Below are 16593 nucleotides of genomic sequence, written 5' to 3' on the forward strand. Positions count from 1 at the left end.
TAATTTAAAAAAAACATAAAGCGGGAGACCAGTACCCGCATTAAGCTGGTCTGCAGTTTAACTTGTTGCTGGCTATCTTGCTCTTGCTTGTTGTTGGATCTCAACATCTTGAACCAAGAGAGAGAGAGAGAGAGACCCTATTGTCGTACAAAGCTAAGACTATGTAACATCATCTGTGTATAGATACTCCCGCAGGCATTTGTCTATAAAAATGGTCCTGTGGCGATGGAAGTCATTTTCGGGCTCATGGACTTTAAGTGTCTGAGGGAGTGGCACTCGTCTGACAAAACGTTGCAATCATCATATATATATAAATTCAGTAAAAATGGTAATTCGTAAAAACCTGAATGCTCAATACTCAATACTATTGCAGAACAAATATATATATTTTATTACCGTTTTATCTGCTTAGTTGCACATGTTTCGGTTACCGAACTGTATAAACGATCTATCTTACACTCATCTTCTCCACCTTCTCTCTCTCTCTCTCTCTCTCTCTCTCTCTCTCTCTCGTTATATCCGTGTCTGGTTGAATATTTTAAACTCCCCCTTGCCCCTTACCACCTTCCAATGTTTCTTAAATCTTAAAACTAAACCGCTGTCGAATCAGAATTGGAATCCCCCCCTTTTTTTTGCTTCTTCTAATATTGTTTTTCCTCATTCTAATAATCATTTCGATGTAGTTACTGGATCGGTGATACGATTCGGTAACCGAAACCTGTGTAACTAAACAGAAGATAAAGCGGTAATAATAATAATAATAATAATAATAATAATAATAATAATATATATATATATATATATACACGCACTCACACACAGAAAGAGAAAGAGAAAGAGAGAAAGAGATAAATATGCATATAATTAGCACACGAAGCCCATTAGTCACTATAGTCAACATGTGGTAGTTTTAAATCGTTTTATTTCACTGAGATAACAGATCTATAAAGAAAAATACAATGCGTTTATTTGTCCCTCGATACCGATTTTACAGACATACTGTAAACTCAGCCGGCATGCTACATACACAAATCAATATGCCCTGTCCTCGATGTTGTGATGATCTTACACAAAACCTTAGAAATATATAAATTGATAATCAGACTAATGCACATTGTTTTTCGTTTATTAAATATATACTCTTAAAAATATGGATCTGGAAAATAGAAGGATCAAAGATACTTCTGTTCTTACTTTTGAATTTTATATACGTTTGTTATAATCGAAGTACTTCAGACTAGGTATGAACTCACTTGATACAAGGGAATGAATTAAGGAATTGTGTTTATCGTAAAGACAGATAATCCATATTTTCTAAAGATCGAGGTTATATAGCATTTAGAAGGAAAGAAAAAACTAACTATTTCGAAATACGCTACTGGAATTGACTGATGTGTTAAACTGAAAGATTAAAAGCGATTTGTTAAGATCAATACGACAATCTTGAAGAAACAAATAAGTAAATATATGAGACAATTCTAATGAATGCATGTTATAATCGAATTCATTTGAACACACGAGATTAGCAAAATCAAGTCTGTGATACAGCGTGTGCAGAAAAAAGAACGAATAAAACTAAACAAATTATAGAATTTTCTTGAACCTTATCGAAAACGCTCGAATGTTATAAAGATTTACTTTTTCAAGACATGACAACAATACCACATGCAAACAATACCACATACAAACAATACCACATAAAACAATACCACATACAAACAATACCACATACAAACACTACCACATACAAACAGTACAACATACAAACAATACCACATACAAACAGTACCACATACAAACAATACCACATGCAAACCATACCACATACAAACAGTACCACATTAAACAATACCACATACAAACAATACCACGTACAAACAGTACCCCATACAAACAGTACCACATACAAACAATACCACATACAAACAGTACCACATACAAACAATACCACATACAAACAGTACCACATACAAACAATACCACGTACAAACAGTACCACATACAAACAATACCACATACAAACAACACCACATACAAACCATACCACATACAAACCATACCACATATAAACAGTACCACATTAAACAATACCACATACAAACAATACCACATACAAACAATACCACATACTAACAGTACCACATTAAACAATACCACATACAAACAATACCACATACAAACAATACCACATACAAACAGTACCACATTATAACAGTACCACATACAAACAGTGCCAGATACAAACAGTACCACATACAAACAGTTCCACATACAAACTATACCACAGACAAACAATACCACATACAAACAGTACCACATGCAAAACATTACCATATACAAACAATACCACATACAAACAATACCACATACAAGCAAAACCACATACAAACAATACCACATACAAACAATACCACATACAAATAATACCACATACAAACAGTACCACATACAAACAACACCACATACAAACCATACCACATACAAACCATACCACATATAAACAGTACCACATTAAACAATACCACATACAAACAATACCACATACAAACAATACCACATACAAACAATACCACATACAAACAATACCACATACTAACAGTACCACATTAAACAATACCACATACAAACAATACCACATACAAACAATACCACATACAAACAGTACCACATTATAACAGTACCACATACAAACAGTGCCAGATACAAACAGTACCACATACAAACAGTTCCACATACAAACTATACCACATACAAACAATACCACATACAAACAGTACCACATGCAAAACATTACCATATACAAACAATACCACATACAAGCAAAACCACATACAAACAATACCACATACAAACAATACCACATACAAATAATACCACATACAAACAGTACCACATACAAACAGTACCACATACAAACAGTACCACATACAAACAATACCACATACAAACAATACCACATACAAACAATACCACATCCAAACAGTGCCACATACAAACAGTACCACATATAAACAGTACCACACACAAATAATATCACATACAAACAGTACCACATACAAACAATACCACATAAAACAATACCACATACAAACAACACCACATGCAAAACATTACCATATACAAACAATAGCACATACAAACAGTACCACATACAAAAATACCACATACAAACAGTACCACATACAAACAATACCACATATAAACAATACCGCATACAAACAGTACCACATACAAACAATACCACATACAAACAGTGCCACATACAAACAGTACCACATACAAACAGTACCACATACAAACAATACCGCATAAAAACAGTACCACATACAAACAATACCACATACAAACATACATACAAAATCTAATAGAAATTTTGTGGCGATAGTGAATAAACACAAGTGTGAAATAATGTTTAAAGTTATAGAGAGAAACTATTTCCTGTGTATCAAAAATATAGTTTTGATGTTCGAAGAAAGATGTGGTGAGAAGGGAAAATATGCGGAGTGAATTTCTTTTGAGAATAGCATGAAGAAAAGAACGCACCTACAGTGCAGAGGCAACAACTGAGTCTTAACGGGATTAAATAAAACAATCAATTTTCTATCTCTACCAAGCAACGATAAAAAATATAGATGAGTGGCTTGAACCAATAGCTCCCATCAACATAGATTTTAATGTTATTCTCTGAATATTCTCTGAATGATTATTGATATAGCTAATAGCAATGTTGGTTCAAAAATATAGCCCGAAAAAACACCGTCATTGATGAGGAAAAGAGTTAACTGCCACCATGAAGAGTTATCGTAAACTTTGGCAAGACGGAAAAGAAACCAACATGTCAGGAACCTTGCCATTATTAGCATGACACTGAAGAAGACCAGAATGCGACACTCCGTCGAAAGCTTTTGAATTATAAGCACTAAGGCCCTATACTGAATTATCCAGAAGCCAACAGATCCGTTCATTTACAGCAGTTACAAAAATGTGGGTAGTGGTTCAAGTACAGTAAGAACATTTTTACATCAAAACAAAGAAATAAAAAATAAAAATAAATTAGCATTAATAAATTTACATATGAACTTGTAGAGGAAAACAAATATATTTTAGCTTATCATGCTGGTTAAGGAGTCCTTTTAAAGCGTTACATAAAAGTAAGGCATAATCATTGTCACCAATCCTAACAGTGACGTTACACACTCTACCAGGTTAACTCTTTTTTCCTTATTCACGACTTGCCTTTATGCCTTAATAAGTGGTGATTGTAAATACAAAATCAATGTTCTCCTCTGATGGATAACGTACCGACTATTATAAAATCCACGGTGGGCCCTAGATTAATCCCTTACATGTTGTTTAAATGTGTGTAATGTTTAGTGTATGCAATGTTAAATGTACGTTGTGTTAATGTATGTAATGTTAAAATGCATGTTTTTAGGTGTATTTAATGTTTAAATAGTTGTATTTTTTAAATGTATTTTGTGTAAATGTATGTACTATTTAAGAATATTATTCAAATGTATTTAACGCTTATTGTATGCCATATTTAAATTCATGTTTTGAAAATGTATGTAATGCTTAAATGTGTGTTCTTTAATGTATGTAATGTTTTTATGTACGTAATATTTAAATATATGTGATTTGAATGTATGTAATGTCTCAATATACTTTCTTTTTGAATGTATGTAATGTTAAATTGTATATTTTATGTATGTAATGTTTTAATGTACGTAATGTTTAAATATATATAGTTTAAATGTATGTAATGTTTAAATGTATGTTATTTAATTGTATCTAATGTTAAATGTATGTTGTGTTTACATATATGTAATGTTTAAATATATGTAATGTTTAAATATATGTAATGTTTAAATATATATTGTGTAAATGCATTTAATGTATGTCGTTAAAATGTATGGAATATTTAAATGTAAGTAATTTTTAAATTATGTAATTTAATATACGAACATGAAATGTCAAGGCGTGTTATTACATATATTGCATCACAAGCGGTTTGTGTCATAGTATATTACATCACCCTGACATTATTGGGAAATCAGGCACATTTAAAGAATGCTAAAATATTGGTCGGGGGAAAACATATGTGATAAGAATAGAACTTTCTCAGGATTGTGCGGTATTCTTCGTATTTTTAATTTCGTTGTGGAACTGATGGGTTAGTGTAGTTTCAGTTTAATATCATAACAGATATGGCACTTAGCTCTTCGCACAAAAGTAAGTCATTTACTTTATTTTGTTATATTAAACATACTTGTGTTAAAAAGAGTACGCAGTCCAGTCGAGACAACATAAGGTACCTATTTACTATGCCTCCCCACGGGACAGAGTTAGACACCAGGGTCGTTTTTTAACGTGGAGAAAAGGTACAAAAATAAAAATTGTCTCAGTCGTGAAGGATTTCTCCTCCACCGAAAGAGAACAAGAAAATGAAGTGCAGCATCTGAAGAACAGATACTACACTTTGATCTTGACCAAAAGGCCAAAAAACGTAAGGTGGTATTTATTTGCTCCCCCACCGAGCAAATTAGGCACAAGGCCGATTTTTAATGTGAGGAGTGAAGGGAGGGGGAAGGGAAAAGGGGACCAGCTCCCGAGAGGTGGGAAATGGGAGCTGGTTAAAGGTCAGACATGTGGGGTTGCCCCCACATCTGGTCTTTGCTAGTCATAGCTTGCAGCATCTGCCGGAACAGATGGTATTTATTTGCTCCCCCACCGAGCAAATTAGGCACAAGGCCGATTTTTAATGTGAGGAGTGAAGGGAGGGGGAAGGGGAAAGGGGACCAGCTCCCGAGAGGTGGGAAATGGGAGCTGGTTAAAGGTCAGGCATGTGGGGTTGCCCCCACATCTGGTCTTTGCTAGTCATAGCTAGTCATAGCTTGCAGTATCTGCCGGAACAGATGGTATTTATTTGCTCCCCCACCGGGCAAATTAGGCACAAGGCCGATTTTTAATGTGAGGAGTGAAGGGAGGGGGAAGGGGAAAAGGGGACCAGCTCCCGAGAGGTGGGAAATGGGAGCTGGTTAAAGGTCAGGCATGTGGGGTTGCCCCCACATCTGGTCTTTGCTAGTCATAGCTTGCAGTGTCTGCCGGAACAGATGGTATTTATTTGCTCCCCCACCGAGCAAATTAGGCACAAGGCCGATTTTTAATGTGAGGAGTGAAGGGAAGGGGAAGGGGAAAAGGGGACCAGCTCCCTAGAGGTGGGAAATGGGAGCTGGTTAAAGGTCAGGCATGTGGGGTTGCTCCCACATCTGGTCTTTGCTAGTAATAGCTAGCAGCATCTGCCGGAACAGATGGTATTTATTTGCTCCCCCACCGAGCAAATTAGGCACAAGGCCGATTTTTAATGTGAGGAGTGAAGGGAGGGGGAAGGGAAAAAGGGGACCAGCTCCCGAGAAGTGGGAAATGGGAGCTGGTTAATGGTCAGGCATGTGGGGTTGCCCCCACATCTGGTCCTTGCTAGTCAGAGCTAGTCATAGCTTGCAGCATCTGCCGGAACAGATACAACACTTTGATCTTGGCCCGAAGAACCTCCACGATGTATCTGCCGGAACAGATGGTATTTATTTGCTCCCCACCAAGCAAATTAGGCACAAGGCCGATTTTTAATGTGAGGAGTGAAGGGGAAATGGGGACCAACTCCCCGGGGAGTAGGGGAGCTGGATAGTGACAATTGGTATGAAGGGTTTCCCCTACATTCACCAAGGTCTTATATGTGGGGTCGCCCCCACTTATGGTCTTTGCTTGCAGTATTTGCCAGAACAGATGGTATTTATTTGCTCCCCCACTGAGCAAATTAGGCACAAAGCCGTTTTTAATGTGAGGTAAAAACCAGCTCCCCTAAAAGTAGGCAAAAAGGGGGCACTCTGGTTACCAAAAATAATAATTGTCCCAGTATAGAGGGTTTACCCTCCATTGACTGGTACAAATTATCTTAAGTGCAGCATCTGCCGGAACAGATGGTATTTATTTGCTCCCCCACCGAGCAAATTAGGCACAAGGCCGATTTTTAATGTGAGGAGTGAAGGGAGGGGGAAGGGAAAATGGGGACCAGCTCCCGAGAGGTTGGAAATGGGAGCTGGTTAAAGGTCAGGCATGTGGGGTTGCCCCCACATCTGGTCTTTGCTAGTCATAGCTAGTCCTAGCTAGTCATAGCTTGCAGTATCTGCCGGAACAGATGGTATTTATTTGCTCCCCCACCGAGCAAATTAGGCACAAGACCGATTTTTAATGTGAGGAGTGAAGAGGAAATGGGGACCAACTCCCCGGGGAGGAGGGGAGCTTGATAGTGATAATTGGTATGAAGGGTTGCCCCTACATTGACCAAGGACTTATATGTGGGGTCGCCCCCACATATGGTCTTTGCTTGCAGTATCTGCCGGAACAGATGGTATTTATTTGCTCCCCCACCGAGCAAATAAGGCACAAGGCCAATTTTTAATGTGAGGAGTGAAGGGAGGGGGAAGGGAAAGGGTGGCCAGCTCCCGAGAGGTGGGAAATGGGAGCTGGTTAAAAGTCAGGCATGTTGGGTTGCCCCCACATCTGGTCGTTGCTAGTCATAGCTAGTCATAGCTAGTCATAGCTTGCAGCATCTGCCGGAACAGATGGTATTTATTTGCTCCCCCACTGAGCAAATTAGGCACAAGGCCGATTTTTAATGTGAGGAGTGAAGGGGAAATGGGGATAAGCTCCCCGGGGAGCAGGGGAGCTGGATAGTGACAATTGGCATGAAGGGCCGCCCCTACATTGACCAAGGTCTTATATGTGAGGTTGCCCACACATATGGTCTTTGCTTGCAGTATCTGCCGGAACAGATGGTATTTATTTGCTCCCCCACCGAGCAAATTAGGCACAAGGCCGATTTTTAATGTGAGGAGTGAAGGGAGGGGGAAGGGAAAAAGGGGACCAGCTCCCGAGAGGTGGGAAATGGGAGCTGGTTAATGGTCAGGCATGTGGGGTTGCCCCCACATCTGGTCTTTGCTAGTCATAGCTAGTCATAGCTTGCAGTATCTGCCGGAACAGATGGTATTTATTTGCTCCCTCACCGAGCAAATTAGGCACAAGGCCGATTTTTAATGTGAGGAGTGAAGGGAGGGGGAAGGGAAAAAGGGGACCAGCTCCCGAGAGGTGGGAAATGGGAGCTGGTTAATGGCCAGGCATGTGGGGTTGCCCCCACATCTGGTCTTTGCTAGTCATAGCTAGTACTAGCTAGTCATAGCTTGCAGTATCTGCCGGAACAGATGGTATTTATTTGCTCCCCCACCGAGCAAATTAGGCACAAGGCCGATTTTTAATGTGAGGAGTGAAGGGAGGGGGAAGGGAAAAGGGGACCAGCTCCCGAGAGGTTGGAAATGGGAGCTGGTTAAAGGTCAGGCATGTGGGGTTGCCCCCACATCTGGTCTTTGCTAGTCATAGCTAGTCATAGCTTGCAGTATCTGCCGGAACAAATGGTATTTATTTGCTCCCCCACCGAGCAAATTAGGCACAAGGCCGATTTTTAATGTGAGGAGTGAAGGGAGGGGGAAGGGAAAAAGGGGACCAGCTCCCGAGAGGTGGGAAATGGGAGCTGGTTAAAGGTCAGGCATGTGGGGTTGCCCCCACATCTGGTCTTTGCTAGTCATAGCTAGTCCTAGCTAGTCATAGCTTGCAGTATCTGCCGGAACAGATGGTGTTTATTTGCTCCCCCACTGAGCAAATTAGGCACAAGGCCGTTTTTAATGTGAGGTAAAAACCAGCTCCCCTAAAAGGGGTCACTCTGGTTAGCAAAAATAATAATTGTCCCAGTATAGAGGGTTTCCCCTCCATTGACTGGTACAAATTATCTTAAGTGCAGTATCTGCCGGAACAGATGGTATTTATTTGCTCCCCCACTGAGCAAATTAGGCACAAGGCCGTTTTTAATGTGAGGTAAAAACCAGCTCCCCTAAAAGGGGTCACTCTGGTTACCAAAAATAATAATTGTCCCAGTATAGAGGGTTTCCCCTCCATTGACTGGTACAAATTATCTTAAGTGCAGTATCTGCCGGAACAGATGGTGTTTATTTGCTCCCCCACCGAGCAAATTAGGCACAAGGCCGATTTTTAACGTGAGGAGTGAAGGGAGGGGGAAGGGAAAAAGGGGACCAGCTCCCGAGAGGTGGGAAATGGGAGCTGGTTAATGGTCAGGCATGTGGGGTTGCCCCCACATCTGGTCTTTGCTAGTCATAGCTAGTCATAGCTAGTCATAGCTTGCAGTATCTGCCGGAACAGATGGTATTTATTTGCTCCCCCACTGAGCAAATTAGGCACAAGGCCGTTTTTAATGTGAGGTAAAAACCAGCTCCCCTAAAAGTAGGCAAAAAGGGGGCACTCTGGTTACCAAAAATAATAATTGTCCCAGTATAGAGGGTTTTTATTTAAATGCTGCCCACATCAGCATTATGTGGCACAAGGCCGGAAAGTGGGAACCCCGCAGGCTCCCCTAAAGGAGGGGCACTCCTGCAATTTTAAAAATTGCCTGAGTAACCCCGTCGGCATTCCCCGGTCGGGGCGCCTCAGGCAGCAAGCAATAAACTTGCCCCACCGGAAAGCCCGGTGGCAAGGCCTGGGAGGGTGGACCTCCTAGGTATTACCCAGGCGGTTCCCAGTATAGAGGGTTTCCCCTCCATTGACTGGTACAAACCATCTCAAGTGCAGCATCTGCCGGAACAGATGGTATTTATTTGCTCCCCCACTGAGCAAATTAGGCACAAGGCCGTTTTTAATGTGAGGTAAAAACCAGCTCCCCTAAAAGTAGGCAAAAAGGGGGCACTCTGGTTAGCAAAAATAATAATTGTCCCAGTATAGAGGGTTTCCCCTCCATTGACTGGTACAAATTATCTTAAGTGCAGCATCTGCCGGAACAGATACTACACTTTGATCTTGTCCCTAAGGCCAAAAAACATAAGGTAAGCTGGTAGACGAAACAGGTTACTGATACATACTAACATATATACAGTGACTCTCTTAAAGTAATTCCTCCTATTTTAATTCCGCTCGAATGATTGCATATTGGATTGCAAATTGCATTCTATGATGACTGAACTTATTCATTTATAGCCTTAAAGCTTTCATCTCCCTTTTGCAAATATTGACTGCGTGAGACTCTATGAAAGCGACGTATATAATTGACGTGCGCCAGAAGTAGAAATACGTCATTAAAATCGTATATGCAGAAGAAAATAATTCGATGAATATTCACCGGAGTCTGACGAACCTTTGCGAAGCCGATATATTTGATACCAGCACAGTTAACAGCTGGTTACGTCGACTTCAAAATAGTGACCGTAAAGTGATTTACAAAATGGACCCCGGACAACACTACAACCGCTAACCCATTCCTGACAAAAGACCAACGAAAATAGTGATGAATATGTAGAAAAATATATTCTGGGGCACAAAGTTTTGCTCATTTTTATCATACCAGTCCCGTCTGCATAATTTTGTTAAGTTAAACATTAGGGTACATTAGTTTGGAAACAACCTCGTACCCGGAAATCACAATGTAAGCTCGTATTACAAAGAATTTTAATTAAGAGTAAAACCCTACACATGAGCGTTTCTGCTTTTTTTTTGACTGCCTGGGAAAATCATTGCATTGTTAAATACGCCGTGATGTGATATTCGTAAAAATTAGTAAGGCCTGTATTATTTGTAAAATTAGTAAGGCCTGTTCATAGTTCCTGTGATGTCATAGTTGTAATGCAAACAACAAAATCTGGCAAACAGTCAGAATGGTGATAATAAATGATTTTTTAAAAAAGTAAAATAACCTCTAAAAATTACATTAACAAAACGACAAGAACGGGACGCGATTTATACTCAAACTAAACTTAATTCGATATAAATGAAAACATAATTCAAACTTAATAGTTTTGTTATTGTCGCGATAAATTAAATAAAGATTACATTGTTTTATGGATATTAAGACAAAAATTAGTTTATTATATTAATCGTGAACAATCTAAAAGTAATTTATTTTACAGAAATACAATAGAAACTAAGGATACGGCGTTAAAAATTAGTAACAAAATACAGTACAATATATAATACATATGTATATAATTAGATAACATTTTATATTGTGTAGCATATAATAATTAATAAAGAACTTCCTATATAATAATAAATATGAGATTGCATAACTTAAAAAAATCATATTTAAGCGTATTTTACAGCCCAGCAATATAGCGCGTCCTGCTAGTTAGATATAGATTGCATCTTTATTGAGTTATGTTATAAATTAAAGTCAAGTTTTTAATTAAATATGTATTTAAAAATGACAGTTTCTTCACTTACTTTACTATACTGTCTGGAGGTAACAAATCTTTTTAATTATACGTATCCTTCTAAGTAGTTTGTTTGCTAATACCAGGATCTATGTTGTTGCAGACAAACCAGACTCAATAAACAGGCCTTGTATCATAAAGGTTCCGAATGAGAATGAAATGGAACACGTACATAAAATCTGTTGCCAAATTCGTTGGGAAAATGGTGGGATCCTTCCATCGATCCAGTAGATATCTTACTGTTGATGCAATTCTCTACCTACATAAGAGCCAGATACGTCCAAGTATGGAGTACTGTTGCCATATTTGGGCAGATGCTATTAAAAATACCTCATCCTGCCTTAATAAAGTTCAGAATAAACTTCGTAGCTTAGAGGGGGATGTTCTTCCCTGCAACCTATTTCTTACCGAAAAGACGTTGCGAGCCTGTCTTTGCTTTATCGTTATTTTCATGGGAAGTGATGATTGTCCAAGCTCCAATCTATGGCCCTCCCCCTCGCCAAACTTTCACGAGAAACATGCGCCTGGCCAAAACCGCTATCAATTATTTCCCCCACTCTTTATCCGTGCCTAAACCTAAATTTAGATTCCATGAACAAAGCTTCTTTCTTAGAACTGCACACTTATGGAACTCTCTTCCATTTGCCTGCTTTCCGGCTGACTATAATATGGTTATCTTCAAGTCCAACGTAAACAAGTTCTGGATGAGTCGTTCCCCTTAAGTAATTCAATTTACCAAATTTCCACTACTAACGATTATGTCATTGTCTGGTTGACCACCGTGTACTTATAAAGTCTTATCCTCGAGTGGCCTCTGGGCCTTTATAAGTGGTTACTCCTTTGGAAAAAATAAAAAGTAAAAGAGAAAGCGCCCCAGACTAGCATCAAGTATAGCATAAAACAAGACACTGGTTTCCTCCTTGCTAATCTCTTTGCCTGCTCCTATTTAGTTTACTGTCCTGAGGGCAGAGTAAAAATCAAAAGTTGATTTTAAATGTGGGAATAATAAAACTCTCCAGAGAAAATCAATATATTGGAATAAAAATAAATTTTGTTTCAGTCTAAATGGGGTTCTCTTTGAATGACAGTACAGAAGAGGTATAGTGTAGTATCAGATACTACACTTTGCTCATAACCCAAACGCTAAAATCCTTTATCAGTCTAACCAGAGAAATGCGTCTAATTAAAACTCAGCTCTTTAATGATGCATTATGAGCTCTAAAGCTTAACATTTTCATTTTTATGCTCTAATGCCAACCACAAGATAAATATAGCAAAATGCCAAACATGAATTAGAAACCCCGACGCGTATACCCGGGTAGAGGCTGAAACCGACTGTTTGATGGATGTTCGATTTTGATTATCTCCGTTCGATTGATTTCATATAGCAACAGCTCAAGGCAAAATAGAGAATAACTGTGGCATATTGAAAGTCAGTTATCCGAACACAATACATCACTACCGTTAAGGGAACGAGAGTGGAATAAAGAGAAGGGTGGTTGGCGTTAACTGACGACACTGCTGAGGAAGACAATGCTATCAGATGACATGCTGCTTTCTTTGCACGCTTCATGAAGCGTATCAAGTTTAACTGAATCTACCGAATAGAGCGCATAATACTCCGACCGAAAATAAAAACCAAAACAAACATATGTTGAAGTGTCGAGGGGCTTGTAAGTGATTAATAATGACAGATTATGGTTAGTTGGGCGATTTACGGATTACGGTCGCTCTTCGTCACTCTTCTATTTGCAAAACACAGGACAAGGACCTCTGAACAACACTCCCAAGTAAGTAGAATTATCATATGTAAATCACATTACTGGCTTTGCATAACTCATAGAACTACTAATAATCCAATAGGACCTGCCAATACGTTATATTTGAAGAGATCTAACGTTTACAAATTTCATTTAGAAACCACGCTCAAGTATGACAACCTTCGCATTTTTAAATGTAAATATATAACGACTTGTCGTTCTAGACACAGTGAAACATGCCTTTTTAACAAGGTTGTTAGAATTTATACAAGGGATCCATAAACAGCAAATATTATCGTGTTATGTGCAGATAATTTTAGAATGCGAATTCACGTGAATTACTATAATTTACTTTAAAGTTATACTAGCGATATTACTTGTGTCGCCGGATTTATAATCTGAGCGAATCAGAAAAGTACTCGATCTAAAACAGAAAGTTTTAAGTAAGGTTGTCAAAAAATCTAACGACTGTATTCTAGGCAAAAACATACTGAAATAAAGACAATCAATTTAAGTTTTATACTAATTTGCGCCGAAGTATGCCTGGTCATAAAATACGTTTAAATATATTTAATTAATGCAGATATCGTACTTATTATTGTAGAACCAATTCTTTACTGAATGCTATATTCTCTCTAATATATATAAGTGGTTTTAAGAGATTAAAAAATATATTGGGTGTGACCAACTAGAATCGAAATCAAAATATTTAACACTCCTTCAGTGTCTCCTACCGATGTAACTATTGAAGGATAGGTTAGATAGGATAAACGACTTAAGAAATAAATTGGACTTGGGCATGCGCAGAAAGAAATAAAAATATGTCGACAAATTGCATCGAACACTTTGCATTTCAACTTGCTGATATTTGTCTGTACGCGTTTTTCATCAATCAAAACAAAGATTTTACTTGTAATAAGCTATCCCTTATGTATGATTAATATTGTTTGTTAATTTCAGTGTTATGTAACCAGTATTTATCAGTTTATTTCATTGTTATGTAACCAGAGTTATCAGTTTAATATTTACACAGAGAAAGACACACACGTATACATCTACTCTTGTACTTTATATGTTGTATTTTTAGGAAAATATAACAGAATGCCTTTTATTTTTTAAAAATATTTTTTATGAATTTAGTAATCAATAATCGAAAAAAATCTAATAAAATCTGTTTGTTTTCATTTGAAATAATTTCATTTATAAAATAAAATAATTCAATAGGTAATTCGATATAGGAAATATGATATATAGTATATGTATTTATTTTGTATATAATTTATTTTATAAAATTAAGTAATGTATTAGTTGGTTAGACTTTTCTTAGGAATATATAATTACAATGTCTTTATTTTCATCTTAAATACTTTATTTTATAAAGTTGATTAATCACAAAAGGATGTTTAATATTTTGAGGATAATGTAATAAAATGTTTTTATTTTAAATATCTTATGTTATTAATCATTTGAGTTTTAGGAAAGTTTTTTTTATTCCCTTTTCATCCCAAACAAGGCACAGTGCCATTTTGATGTAGGAGCTACTATCGGGAACATAAGTTGCAGGGATACTATGTAGGTAGTTTAACTGCGAGATGTATTTTCTTAAAACACTTGCGCTTCTGCATGTCAGTACAGTTGGGAAAGCAGGAGCCCGGAAGGAAGTTCCAAAGTCTGGCAGTTGTGGGGAAGAAACTATTGGAGTAGAAGGCTTTCTTACACCTAGGGAGCTATACTGTGAAGGGGTGGGATTTTCCTGCTTATCAGGTTTGCCGGGGGTATTTATGTCAAAGCGTTACAAGGGCTTGTAATTTGTCAGAACATTCACCTTTAAGATACTTGTAGAGCAGGCAAAGGAGCGCAACATTTCATCGATCGGACAGAGGTTGAAACGCTGATGAAAGTTAAGGAACTTTTAGTTTAGATACTCAATTTTGAACCATTGTCCAGGAGCGAGAGACTAGTAGTAGATGCGCAACCAAAATGTGACAACAATACTCCATACATGGGCGAATAGTAGCCATGTAGAGAGAATACTTTCAGGCGGAAGTAGCTTTCTAGCACAGTAAAGAGAGAGAGAGAGACCACCTTCTTTGCAGCGGCCTTGGCAATGCACTCAATGTATCTGTTCCAGCTCATGTTCCTTATGAACGTTAACCAAGGAGTTTGAAAGAGGTACTTTTAGGTAATGTATCTTTAATCATAGCTATTGGTGATTGAGAAGGTTTCTTGTCATTATTGAAGAAAAAGCGCTTAGTCTTAGCAACATTGAATGTGGCCATCACTTTATGTCTCCATTCCACTATAGATTGGATGTATTCCTCTAGTGTTTTTGCCATTTCCTTAGATATGTGTTCATTTGTTTCCCCCTAGAATGTCTCTATTTTTGTTTAAAATTTGTCATGATCATATATGTGTCTTGATTTACAGGAATAATACAATAAAATGCGTTTTTTATTTAAAGTACTTTATTTCGAAATAATTCATTAAAACGGTTGTTAGAAAAATATAATATGGATTTGTCTTTATTTGAAATAATTTATTTTACAAAATAATTTACTAAATTGATATTTCAGGAATATATAATAAAATGCGTGTTTTTATTTTATATACTTTTTTTTAGAAATAATTTATTAAATAAGTGATTTGCTTTTTGAAGAAAATAAAATAAAGGTGCTTAAACTTTTAAATATTTTCGTTTACAAAAATAATAAACTACATAATCGACTTGATGTTTGGTACTTCTTCAATTTTGTTGATTTCAGATGAATAGATGATTATTGTTGGCATTCGTTTCCCCGATATCTTACTAATTAGAATCGCTTCTAAAAAAGGCATCGCGTACTTACGTAAATGTTGCCAACGAGAAAGTTTTTCTATTGAACGAATTGGATTCGAACTTGCAACAACCCAGTTGTTATTCCATCATATGGACCCCTTAACTACCGTCTCTTTCTTACTTATGCAGTTACGTACCATACTGAATTAATCATATTATTAATTAATCTAATAGTGACATGAGGAGCAGGGCTTTGCTTACTCTTGTATTTTCCGCAAATTTCTCTCTCTCTCTCTCTCTCTCTATGTATATATATATATTATATATATATATATATATAACTACTTCATTTACTCACATAAATTTAATATACGAAAGTATAGAGTTATGCGTAAACTTTAAGTATTTACTTCAAAAGTGCTCAATACGTAGATAGAGCTAGTTAGTAATTTATAAAATATATATGGCGATTAAGCCATATATATTTTATAAACGCCATATATATTTTATAAATTACTATATATATATATATATATATATATATATATATATATATATTGGTAGCGTTCATGATTGTGTGTATCTGTGTGTACAAATCTCCTATAGCCCACATCATTGGACCGATCATGACAAAATCTGGCACGATAATGGTCCATTACCTAGGGATGGTGCACACTATTATTCAAGGTTAGAGTAAAGGTCCAAGTCATGGCTTATCTATATATATTTCTCC

General features: G+C 37.2%; 1 protein-coding gene across 2 annotated transcripts in view; it reads left to right on the forward strand.

Moving 5' to 3' along the window:
* Positions 1–12618: 12618 nt before the first annotated feature.
* The window catches only part of LOC145269631 (neuronal acetylcholine receptor subunit alpha-7-like), a 96720-nt gene continuing 92745 nt past the window's right edge, over positions 12619–16593 (forward strand). The window contains exon 1 of one of the 2 annotated variants that reach the window (XM_080125358.1): positions 12619–13114. The gene's annotated coding sequence lies outside the window, so the exon portion shown is untranslated. The remainder of the gene's footprint in view (positions 13115–16593) is intronic. The other variant, XM_080125351.1, reaches the window with a different exon arrangement.

The sequence above is a fragment of the Euprymna scolopes genome, chromosome 4, assembly GCF_053919585.1.
Source record: "Euprymna scolopes isolate OS-2025 chromosome 4, ASM5391958v1, whole genome shotgun sequence".
Classification (NCBI taxonomy): domain Eukaryota; kingdom Metazoa; phylum Mollusca; class Cephalopoda; order Sepiida; family Sepiolidae; genus Euprymna; species Euprymna scolopes.